The following is a 12,619-nucleotide window of genomic DNA, read 5'->3' on the forward strand; positions in this document are numbered from 1 at the left end:
TACACAATACAATTTCATTCTAACCTATACAGTCTTACTTATTTTAATTTGCCAAAGTTGACGAAAGCATCGGGCTGATCACAAGTTTGCCATCTCGTGGTCGGATTCCGTTATAAGGTCTCCGATGTGTGAACACGTGCCTGATGGCGGTGTAGGGTGTCTGCCATGCCTATACGTGCGTGCGTGCGTGTGCTTTTGACAGCCGCGCTTCCTTTCGCGCGAAAGATTCTTGTCGCCGCCATGCTTGTCACCGCAGATTCGAATCCGTTTGTCACGCGCGAGTATGTCAGGTTAGCCCAAGGTGGATGTCTCGACGGCAGGCTCCGCTGAATTCAATCGCGCCCTGAGTCGGATTTCGCTCGCTCGAATTCATATTCTGGCAGAGAGGATCACGGAGGTTTGTTCGCGTCGCTTGCACTTTTTCCGCGGCATTTAGAATCTTCGCTTTCTCTCTTTTCAAAACGAATATATGTACACACTAGATATTAGATATCTTATTAACTATTATTTGGAATTCTAACTGAAAAATTGGTTCATGGCATTTACTGTAAACTTGTATAAATTAATTTTTTGAAGTAAATCGTTTTATTTTAAACTTCCATGTGCGTCAAAATGTATATATTGATCTATTACTGTGGTTGAATTATTTAGTTTTAAAATAAATAGTTCATATAGCACCTACATATTAATGTTTGCACTCATATATTATAAATAATAAACTAAATGCAAGATAAGTTTAATACATTTCTCGAGTTAAATTGTTTTAGTCAAATTAACGACATATTTGTACAAGCATTACTGTACAAAGCTTATTAAGCTTATTGTTAGACACAGTTGTGTGTGTTTGTTGTTTTAAGAAGCCATAAGTCATAAGAAATTGACTAATTACAGACGATTATTTTTTCTATATTGGAGTATCGGACGACGATTTAAACGTTCGGAATATCATGCATTAGGCACAAAATTTTAAAACCGGAGCACGTTAAGATTATTGAATTTGAAAATGTTGAGGAGCAGTAGCGATTGTAATCAATTCGGTAAGTGGGGATTATGACTATAAATAACAATTAGGACTTTTAATCATACGTATATGTTATATACACATGAACATTAAAATATAATATTTTAATTATATGATTGATTGTTTAGCAAAATTCTTCTTTTGTACAAATTATATTTTTAAAAAATTGATAAAAATTAATAGAATTATTGGTTCTCTATTATTTCTAGTTTGAATGAACAATATTACCACGACGTAATTATCAAAACTTTCAATGTAAAAATAGCGATAATTAAAGAACTACTTGCAAAGTTTGGACTTTTTAACATATTTTCGAGTTTGATGGAAAATTTGCGAAGTTTGAGATACTGTTATCGATATCGAGGAAACACGCTTAGAAATTCGTTACCAACCTAAAAATATCTCGTTATTTCTCTCTTTCCTTTTTTTTCTCTCCCTCTTTCTTTCTGCCAATGGAAGCAATAAATTCCTTCGAGAATAAATCAACGACCGAATAAATTAATTCGCGACGCCGAAGGAGAACGGGTTTCTCGTGACAAAACGGTTCATTCAACGTCTATCTCTTTTGGAGTTGAAGAGTAAAAGATTAGGTAAAAGACATAATTGCTTCTAAGATGGGCTGAAAGTTCAATTAATTTTTTTATGTTTGGAATATTTATTAATTAATTTTTTCTCGACGTCAGTATTTTATTATTATAATTTAATTATTTCATATAAATTTCATTTTTTTATTATACTTGAATTTTTTTTCGTTTCAATCTTAGAAAATTCGATAAAGTTGACGACAAAATAAGAACACATTTTTGTTAAGAAAATTATAATGTCTTGTGTATTTACAATATATTTTGTTAGAATTATTTCAATAGAAGATAAATTAATTCAAAAAATTTTATTTTAAAAACAGATTTGGCTTGCTCATTTGTTTATATTTTTGAAGTATATGTATATTACTTTTCTTTTAATATTAACACTGTAGGTAGCAATAAATATTGATGTCAAGATTTATTGATATCTTAATATTAATAGTACATTATGAAATATCATACCATATGTGATATTTAAATAGATATAGCATATATCTATATATAGATACTAGATTGTTATGAATTTTTATTGGTTGCCATAGAATTTTTAATATTAAATTTTCATAGATTAATTCTATCATTAGGATATAATGTTCTTGTACAAAATATTTGCTAACCTATGAATGTGTGACAGAGAAGAATTTATTAAATTGCCAAGAAAGTTCGTGCTATTTTATAGGAATGTAAAATAAATAAGAATTACGAAAACGAAGAAAACAGGAAAATTACACACATCCGAGAAATGCGAACGTTGAATTCAGTCGATTTGATCGCACTAATTCTGATAGTATCTTTCGTCGTCGAAAGCAGTACGAATTTTTTGCTTACCTGATAACGCGACGCGTCTAGTTGCCACAGCCTGTCAGCTGACCTTTCGATTCTAACGGGCCTCGTAGTATGAGCACGCACGCACTCGATAGGTGACATGACAGATGTGACCATCGCGATTACGCGAATTTCGCGCGTTTGTATAATTAGTCCTCCACAGTCGATTCTCGTTAGAATGTCCGATTTTTATTGTCCGATCGCAGCTTCCGGATCGATCGTACGAATATTTATCTGTCACGTGCAGAGATCTGGGATTTCTTATAAATGTTGCAACTAATTTATCACAGCGTTATTTGATTAAATTTAACAATAAATAATTATTATTTAATTATTGATTAATCAATAATTATTTAATAATTAATAATAGTAATTTTTTTACTGAATGTATTAATTTATTTAATTGATATGTACTTAATAATTCTGTCACATGAAGTTTTAATTAAAATATATTGTCCTAATTTGATAATTATCGCGATATTCAATTCCTATTTAATTGCGATTTAAAGAAGCGAATAAAATACTTCATGGAAAAGATTTTCGGATCCACTTACTCTGTCATAAGATAAGATCGATATAGGGATACTCATTTACAAAGGAATATATTACTTTTAAATAAAAAAATCATAAATCTTAAAAAAGACATCAGTTTCATATTAAACATTATAGCGTTAACATTATGGATTATAATAAAAGGATAAAGATTTCTAAACTTAAGGAAAACTAAAATTTATTTATTGTACGAATATGTATGTTGCTCTTATCTTAAAACAATAAGTCAATCTTAATTAATTCGAAGAAGAAATATTGAAGTTTTATATTATTTAATATTATACAATATATAATATCATTTTATTTTTATATTGCATATTGAGTTATGATAAGATTAATGCCTGTTTCAATATAGTTTAATTTTAATCTCGGTTCAACTAATTTTCATCTTTTTCTAGATCTAAGGATTAGACAAAGATGAAGAGTAAATTGAATTTAGATTAAAATTAATCTATATTGATAAAAACGGGCATAAGTCCAGAATATTTTTGTCTCGTTATTAGAAAACCTTCCTGAGGAAGAAATACAGAAAAAAGTTGTGTATGAAAAGTGATTGATGCTCTTTCGGCTCACGATGTAGTTTCTCTTCGGTTTTCCGCGAATCATCTCTCGCCGAGACGCTCGCGTCCGTTCTTTTCTCGCGCTGCGATCGCAAAACGATCGAGGCCAGACGAGATCCCGGGCCCAGATCCAGTGTGTCTGGATCCTTTTCGTCGCCCCCTTCGCCCTTGTCGCGGCGGGCATGCGATCTCGCGATCACGTGGCTCGATCACGAAAGTTGGAACCCACTTTCACGTGGCGGCGACTCGTCGGACCGGGTACCTCTTTTTCTCCTGCTGTCCCTCCTCTCTCCGGTATCCCGTTTCACGATGTTCTTGCTTCGCGAATCTATTGATTTTGTTTTGAGGAAATCGCTCATTCTCCCGAAACTAAGACAGCAATGTTCTCTACTTTTTTCTTTGCAGTCACTGGAAATATCTTTAGGAAAGATTTTACGTTGGAAAAAAGATTGGTAGAAGATATTTTATTTTGAAGAATTCTGGTCGATTTCGTTTTGAGAAAATCATTTGCATTGAGATAAATGTTTGGCTGAAAATGAAACCAAATGGTTTGGATTATTTAGTTAGAATTCTGGTTATATCAACTATAATTCTAGATTTAATTAAAAGAATTGGATTCGACAGACTCTGAAGGACCGTAGCGGCCAATTTGGCTCCAAGCACATTTTTTTATAAATAACAAATAGGAAAAGGTGAAACATAGATAATTATATTTAATGTTTCAACCATAATATCACTAATTTATTGAACATTTAAAGTTTAATACTTGTAAATATAATCATAAAATATTTACGAATATCAGATAGAGGGGAGCCAAATTGGTTCCAACGGTCCTTCTAGGTAGACAAATATATAGGTATATTTGGTTGAAAAATTTTTTATTATAATTGAAAACATGAAAAATGATAAATTGCAAAAGTATATTATGTGGAAGCAAAGTTAAAAAAAGTTATAACAGATTGAATTTCGCGATCCAAATTGGTTGTTTTGGTCCTTTTAACATTAAATTAGTTGTTAAGGAGCATTAAAATTTCTAACTGATCATTGTCCGCTTTTTGTTAATCATAATATTTTTTGTTTTATTCGTCTATTAAAAGATTAAGGCCCGTATTCATAGTTAGACCTTATACTTAAGGCTTCCTTAAATTTATCTTTAGATGCTCAGTAACCAATAAAATCATTCGTAGAGCATCTGAAGATAAACTTAAGGAAGACTTAAATATAAGGCCTGACTATGAATACGGGCATAAATAACCAATGACGTCCAAGTCTGTCACAGAAGTCCCAACTTCTGAAAAACCAACAATGTCTAAATATATAAAAGATATATCAAAATGATAACACGAGGAAAAGATGTTAAATCACGATCTTATCAAAGATCGATAAAGTATTGTGTAAAGATTGTTAGTATAACGCTTTTATACAAAATACTTTATCGATTCATATTGAAGATCAATAAAATATTATTTAAAGTATAGTTAGTATATTATCATAAGGGAAAGATGTTAAAAGATATATCATATTTTTAGACATTGTTAGTTCTTCACAGAAATAGGAACTCTTGTTTGAAAAGAGATTTGGACGTCATTGGTTATTTAATCTTTTAATGGACAAATAAATCGAAAAATGTTATGACACAAAGCGGATAATGATTAGACAAAAATTTGTATACTGCAAATAATTACAGTATGATAATCATATAAAGATACTGATGATGACCTGATACATGGTCGAAATATTTATCTAAGTTGGAAGAATTTCAAATATATCATAGCACTGTAACCTTGTATTGGCTTTTTATACTCCTTATTAACAATTAATTTGACTTTCTTCGGAAGCCAGAATTGTTTCTTCTAACGTTAACCAGAAAATTTTGATTTGTCCATTTTTAATCAGAATATAAAATCAGATAATAAAAAAAAAATTTCTACACTTAATAAAACATAATAAAAACGTAGGCAACACGTATATTAAAAAACGAGACATTTTTACAACAAGACGTGTTATATTCCGATTTTGATCGTATTCCGTATCGTCTGGGAATATTGTTGTTTAGTGCTGTTAACGTTTAGAAAAAAATTAACAATGCAACTCTGTGAAAATGCTGTTAATCTTTTAACTTGATCTTGCCTTGTTACTAGAAAAACTCGAAAGAATTTATATTGTATACGGTATTAAATATTGTTGTATTAACATTGACGTTAGTAAGAAAATAGTGCGGACTTGTAGCATTTCTAAAATTCTTAGGATTCTTTCCGAAGGCCCCGCATAGTGGGACAGGAAAATCATGCGTTTGCGACGACGACGTGCATCGGGGCCCCCTCGTGGGACAACCGACGTTAATGGCCGAGTAATTATTGCGAAGCCGGCTCGTGCGCGTGACTGCTAATTGGGAACGACCGTAATTGAGTTAATAACGCCGTGTTAAAATAGCGGGCTCGTCCCCTCTTCCACCCGCTAATACGTCTCCCCCTTTCGCTTCGTCGCCGTATAGCTTTACCTTTCGCGTATCTCCATTGCCTTTATTCGCGATTAAAATAAATCCGCGATATTATCGCACTTCGTATAATCATCCTACTTAATCAATCTTATTACAATTTCCATTTTTTTTATTAATTTTATCTTCTTATCTCTTCTTCTTACATGTATTTTTGTTTGAGTAAGGATAATTAATACTAATTATTTCATATTGAACATCACTCTCTCTGATCGTAAAATATACTCCTCTCTTTCCATTTTTTAAATTAATCTTTTAAAACAATATTACTGTCGTCTAATTGCACTCTCTGCACAAATGGTAATTCTTTTTTTTATAAAAAAAGACTTTCTTTTCGAAATTCGGTATCTCGCAAATTAATCATATCAAACTAAAATACTCTCACGGCAAAGTTACCTGGAGAGACTAATTAAAAATTAATTAAAAATCCAAGTTTCGCTGTTCATTCGCAAATCTTTATTTGCTCTGCTGAAAATCTTCGTGATTAATTTCGTGAATTCTTCATTGCAATTTCCAGCAGAGACCGTCAATGCTACGGGGATTTTAGGAATGCCGAGAACATTCTTTTCTTTTCATGTTATTGACCCTCCCTCCCCGTCGCGTTTCGTCGAACCGCTTCTTTGACTAACCTCTGCCACATAGGAACGATTCCGCAGGAATCGGCGGCACTTTTATAGCGCGCCGATACTTTTCGCCGTGCATTGCACACATGTGACGGCGATAACGATCGCGATCCGTGACTTTCGGAGAGCGCGGCACGACCGTCGCTACTTCCCTCCGTCTCTCTTTCTCCCTCCCGATGTTTCTGCCTTTTACGGCGAATTCCGATGGCACATTTAATTCGTACGACTCGAAAATCGACGGACGAAGCGAGGTTTCGGCGAAAAAAAAAAAAAAAAAAGAATAAAACGTGGAGTTTCGGCCAAAAAGCTGCACTAACCGATAAGGTCCCTCTGACGTTGTCGATATTTTGTAGTCACCCGGTGCTCTCTTATCTCATATCACTCGATGGCCAGTTGTAGGAACCTCCTCCTGCCGCGGCCACGTACATCTCCGTCAGTTTATAAATATAGTCATGCAGCGACGACGATTAGTCGTAAATTTGGTCATCCTTGTTCGATTAAAATTTCTGCGCATTAATCGCATAAAATTAATCGTCGTAAAATGATAACATTCTAAAAATTGATGCAGTGAATTTGGAGCATGCGATGTATAGTATAGGTACTTTTCATTTGATAACGCAAGTCGGTAGAAGGGTCGTTTTATCTTGTTACTCACTGAATGTTAAGAAAGATAGAATGACGTTTATGTCGACTCGCGTCTCTAAATGGAAAGCATCCTGTATAATTCTTACTGTGTTGATGTTAATATTAGCATCAACTGAAGTCCTATAGATAATCAGAGAGGCGCGATTGCTGATAATCACAATGGCCAATCATGAGATTGATTCCTTGATATTACAAATGCCTGCTGAATAAATGATGGGCGAATTTTATAGTCTTTCTGCAAACAACGCTATTTTTAATACTTTTTCTATAGTACTTTTGTGATATTGATGTAAATTGTTCGCGCCTCTCTGATATTCTAGGACTCCTCCTAACACCAACATAATGTAGAACTTAATACCATGGGATTTCAATCCATCAGTTATTAAGTGAAAATCGAGTGACTTGATAAAACACACACATGAGTGAAAAAATGCCATACTCGGTCAAGGCGATTTTTTTGTATAATAATCTAATAATATTTCTTGCGAATTTATACAATTCTAGTGCAAACAAATTGTTTGTGCGCCGGTTATTTGTCGATCTTGAAACAGTTCTAAACCGAAACTGGAGTAGTAATCACAAATCGACAAATAATTTAATATTATTGATGCAATTAAACATCTTAGAAAGTTGCTAATAACTTGTAACGTTAATAAGCTTAAAAATTATAAATAATTTATTACGAAAATATTACCTTAGCCGGTATTTATAAGAAACTTATTAGGTATAAAGAATATTATTAGGCACAAAGAAACTATCTTGATTGAATATGACATTTTCCACTCGTATATGTGATTAATATTAATATACGACAAAAATTATAAACATTATACGTAGTGTTAAACTCACATCGCTATTTTTTATAATGGAGAATCTTGACCGCTCCTTGTAACATTTTTCTTTTAACTTTCCTTCCCACGAAAAATTAATTTTCTTTTACACTTTACATTAGACACGACTCTCATATTTTAAATACATCCATGGTGTAGAACGCAGTAGACCGGTAATAAACTAAGAAAGGAGATTTCCCCGTTTCTTCAACATCTTACATTTGGTAACAAATTTTTCTTGACTGTTTCGCACGATGTGTAAATTTATATGTCGGTCTTTCTGTAAATATTAATTTAATTTAGTCTCAAGTAATCTGAATTAAAATAGCGCGTGAGAAACGAGAAAGCGTGACGTCACCGTGACATACCTTTTCGCGGAAATTATTAGAAGATGAATTAAATTGCACATTGAGTTCACGCGACGCGATTCAATTTATGATTATAATGTAATTTGATCTTCGAGCGGTCGAGATATAAATATAGAAAAATTTTATGTACCGGGTATCGGCTGATACGATAGGAGAGAATCTATTAATATCTATTTTCTATCACAAAGGCCCGTTCTCATTCCTGTTATATCACGAGGATCATCGGCCTTTCTGCAGCGATTCCTTCGATAAATTTCTTTTACTTGAAAAACTTTTACGTTTTAAACATTTAGGAATACAAATTCAAATTTAGATCTTTTTTTTGTGATTTTCGATCTTTCGTAATTTTTAAAATTAATAAAAGATCGAAATTCTGGAGAGTATACAAAATTCTAAATATTCAAACATTAAGAAACTTAAAATTTTAACGACACTGAGATAAAACTGTTTGATATTTGTGACTTTAATTGTATAAAATAAATTTAAATAAAATATAGTGAGATAATTATAATGATATCAGAAACTTCATTTTTATAGTCTGCTATACATATATTACTGCTACAAGTAGTACTCTTTCAAGTAGTCTGTGAAAAAAAGTTTCGACATTTTAAAATTCATGTTGTCTATACATAATCTACAGAATTCGCTTCTAAAGGCCAAAAATTTCGAATTTCTACGGAAAGAACGATTTTGCTAAAATATTTAATAATTTAGATCGATAAATATTTGAAAATAATTTAGTTCGACTATCAGAAAATAATTATTAGAACAATCCAATTGCTAGAATGTCAAAGTTTTTTGCAGCATTATTAGTGTTCGAACGTGTTGTAGAATTATTTTGACAGTTCAACAAAATTATTTTCAAATCTATATCTAGCTAAATCTTCAGTTACTTCATCAAAATCTTTCTTTCCATATAATATCCAATGCACTCATTCGAATGCGCTTTTTGCGCCCACATAAATAGTATGATAAATTTCCCTTCACGTTAACGTCGCCACAATTTCCAAACGAGGCACCCCGGGTTCCACCTGAGGGTGCCCAGTGTTACGTAGGGCCCGTGGGAGGGCCCGCATGTCTCTTTCTCCCTCGGGGCTCGACCGAGTATCTCGCCGGCGATCGGCGATGCAGAACGGGATAAAGAAGGAGGCGGCCCGCTGGGGCCTCAGCGGCACCCCCCGCCGAGTGCGAGCGTCAAATTAATAAGCGATGATTTTATAGAATGCTTTATTGAATCGTGTTCGCCGTAAAAGAATATCTCCCATCGCCTCGCCGCCATTGATCGTGCAAAGTGACGGTTCTCATCGGTGAATCTCCCGCACCTCTTCTCGCAGGCGCATTTGTGAAAATTTGGAAAAATTAATAAGACATTGGAAAAATGTCTGGAGAACTGCTTGTTTTTTTAAATTGTAATCGAGGTATCCGGAATCCTGATTGGTATGATTAGAATGCTTTGGTTCGTTTATTTTCAATCAAAAATTGTTCTCAGTACAGATTTCTAGATTTATTAATTTTCAGTTGTGTACACGATTATACGCTAATTACATGTTTCAATTAAGAACATAGGAGATTAGAAGAGGAATGCTAAGAAAAAAATGTTTGGTATTTACGGCTATAATTGCATAGTAAAATAATTATGGTTAGAAGCTCCATTTTTATAATTATTACTGCTATAATTTAGTAATAATAATTATATTTATAGTTTAAAAAAACATAAAAGCTGAAACATAAAACTGAAAATGACTGTAAATTACAGTAATTTCAGATGCATATTACATCGAACACCTCTTTGTTAGTACTTTCCACCTACAATAATTAACATTACAACAGATGGCAAATTAGTAATTGTCTTAAGTCATGTATATATATATGGTATATAACACCTAGCGAACGAACACTGAACGTGAATGTTCAGACATTTGTGTTTGCATTATGAGCAATTTATTCTTTTCCTTGATTGTACCGATACTAACATTTGATCAGATATTCGTTGCAATTAAATTTGTACAACTTTTATGTAACAAATAACAACACAAACTTTTACGTTTCTTGTTTGTTTGCTAGATGTATACATGGCTTTATGAATCCACATTTTTCTTTTTTATCAACATCTTCCTCGTGCAAGATGATTATAGTTTCATTATCTACAATATATTTAAACATTTTTCGTTTTGGATCATGCAATCCAGAAGTGACTAACCGTTTAACTGTTTGAGAAATGTGGTAATTTTATAATATTTGAAGGATCACATATGTCGTTGACGATATTCCAAAGTGAGTCGAAACGTTTGAATTTTATTATATGTCTTACTGAACATTTTAAATTTATGTATTAATTTTACATTTGTCAAATTTAATACGTTTACTTTCTTAACTTATTTTTTAGTTTTGTCAATTTTGAGAGTCTTTAATTTATTTGTTAATTACAATTATTTTTTCTCTCAATGAAGGAGGCTAAATGATATTCCAGTGGACTCCAGGATCGTCTGAGAGACACTGTTCGAGGGAGGTGCGCCTCCTCTTTCTTCTATGCCGTTATTGTTGCTGTTGTTGCTGGTATATCGTTGTTAATATGACGAGTCGGCCGCGCCTCCCCCGAGATGCGATTCCCCTAGTAAGTTCTCGCGTATCATCGCATGGAAAGATCGCTCGATAACGACACCTCCGGAGTCTTTTGGTCCGCTTAATCGAGCACTCTCTTCGATCCAATGATCGAACGATATCTCTGTCTCCTTCTCTCCCTCCGAGAGATGTAACACGAGCCTCGTGTCGCTGATAGACACGATGCCGAACACATTGATGCATATATGCATCAATATGCCGGCCGTGTCGGATGCTGCGTCTTGTATGGTTAGCTGGTTGTATTGTGACAGTATTGAGGTTCATGAGAGATGTATTTCGTGTCTGTTGGGCAAAGATACGACTTCAACATTGTAGCTGATTGTTTTATCTTATTAATTTGTCGACGAAAGTCACACGCGGTTAGTCCTGATAATCGATTTCCCTACACTGATTTTTGATAATAATTTGCTTTTCTTTAAAAAACGTACCGTTTTAAATATTCAACTAATGAGGAAAATAATAAAAAGATACCTATTTATTCCGTTTCCTCAGCATTTCTGATGTTAGATTTAATTTGATTAAATACCTACTTGTGTTTTCATTTTCTTAAAGTATATTAGATCATGCGATTTACATGGAAAGAAATTTATTTAATATTTCATTATTTAATACAAGTTTTATTACAGATTTTTTTTATGTTGCAATATACTCTGTCACTGAAATAATACATGATATGAACTGTACATTTTCAATACATATTGAAACGCAATTTTTAATGTATGTCTGTCATATTGGTTCTGTCGTTTCAAGTTTCGCGAACACGGAAAATTTAAGATTTATTATAATTTGTCATGAAGGAGAAATTTTTTTAATCAAGGAATTCAAACACAGTTAAGTGTACAAAGTTCAGAAGATACTAATTGTTGCAAATATAATCCAAGACATTAACTGTAAGATCCAAAAGTCTCGAGTTTAGTATCTAATTGCAGCCATTCGAATTCACTTTGGCCTATAGGATTATCACCATGTCTCCCTCTTCGATAATATTCCGAAAGGCCTAAAAGAGATCCCGCTTGTTTCACTTGCAGCGGAACAGGCGGGTTATCGGTGTAAAGGCGCGTTTACACGCATGTAGGGGGGCCCCTCCCGTCTCGGCCCTTAGTCGACCAACACCGCAAAGAGAGCGCAGTGGGGGCGAGCGGGGGGTACGAACTGGGGGGGAGCGACACGAAGGAAGGAGAGGAGAACCGCGCGCGCGGACACCATTCCGGCGGGATGCCGGGGCCGTGTCGTAACAGACCGGAGTGACACCACAATGCGGTGTAGCAATTTGTAGGCTCGCCCTTCCCTCTCCCTCCCTCTCCCTCGCCCCCCCCCCCCCCGTTACCCCTTTCCTCGTTGCCCCCTTCAGCTTTAGCTCCTCGACTGTATTTATGAGACAAGTCCCGGTATCGGTTCCGTGCTCTCTGAAGGAAGGACGAGGTGCACCAGCAAGAGGTACTACAGGTGAGGGCACCAAGGACAAGGGCAAGAGGGCTGCGGGGGGGGGGGG

The sequence above is a fragment of the Cyphomyrmex costatus genome, unplaced genomic scaffold, assembly GCF_001594065.2.
Source record: "Cyphomyrmex costatus isolate MS0001 unplaced genomic scaffold, Ccosl1.0 scaffold160, whole genome shotgun sequence".
Taxonomy (NCBI): domain Eukaryota; kingdom Metazoa; phylum Arthropoda; class Insecta; order Hymenoptera; family Formicidae; genus Cyphomyrmex; species Cyphomyrmex costatus.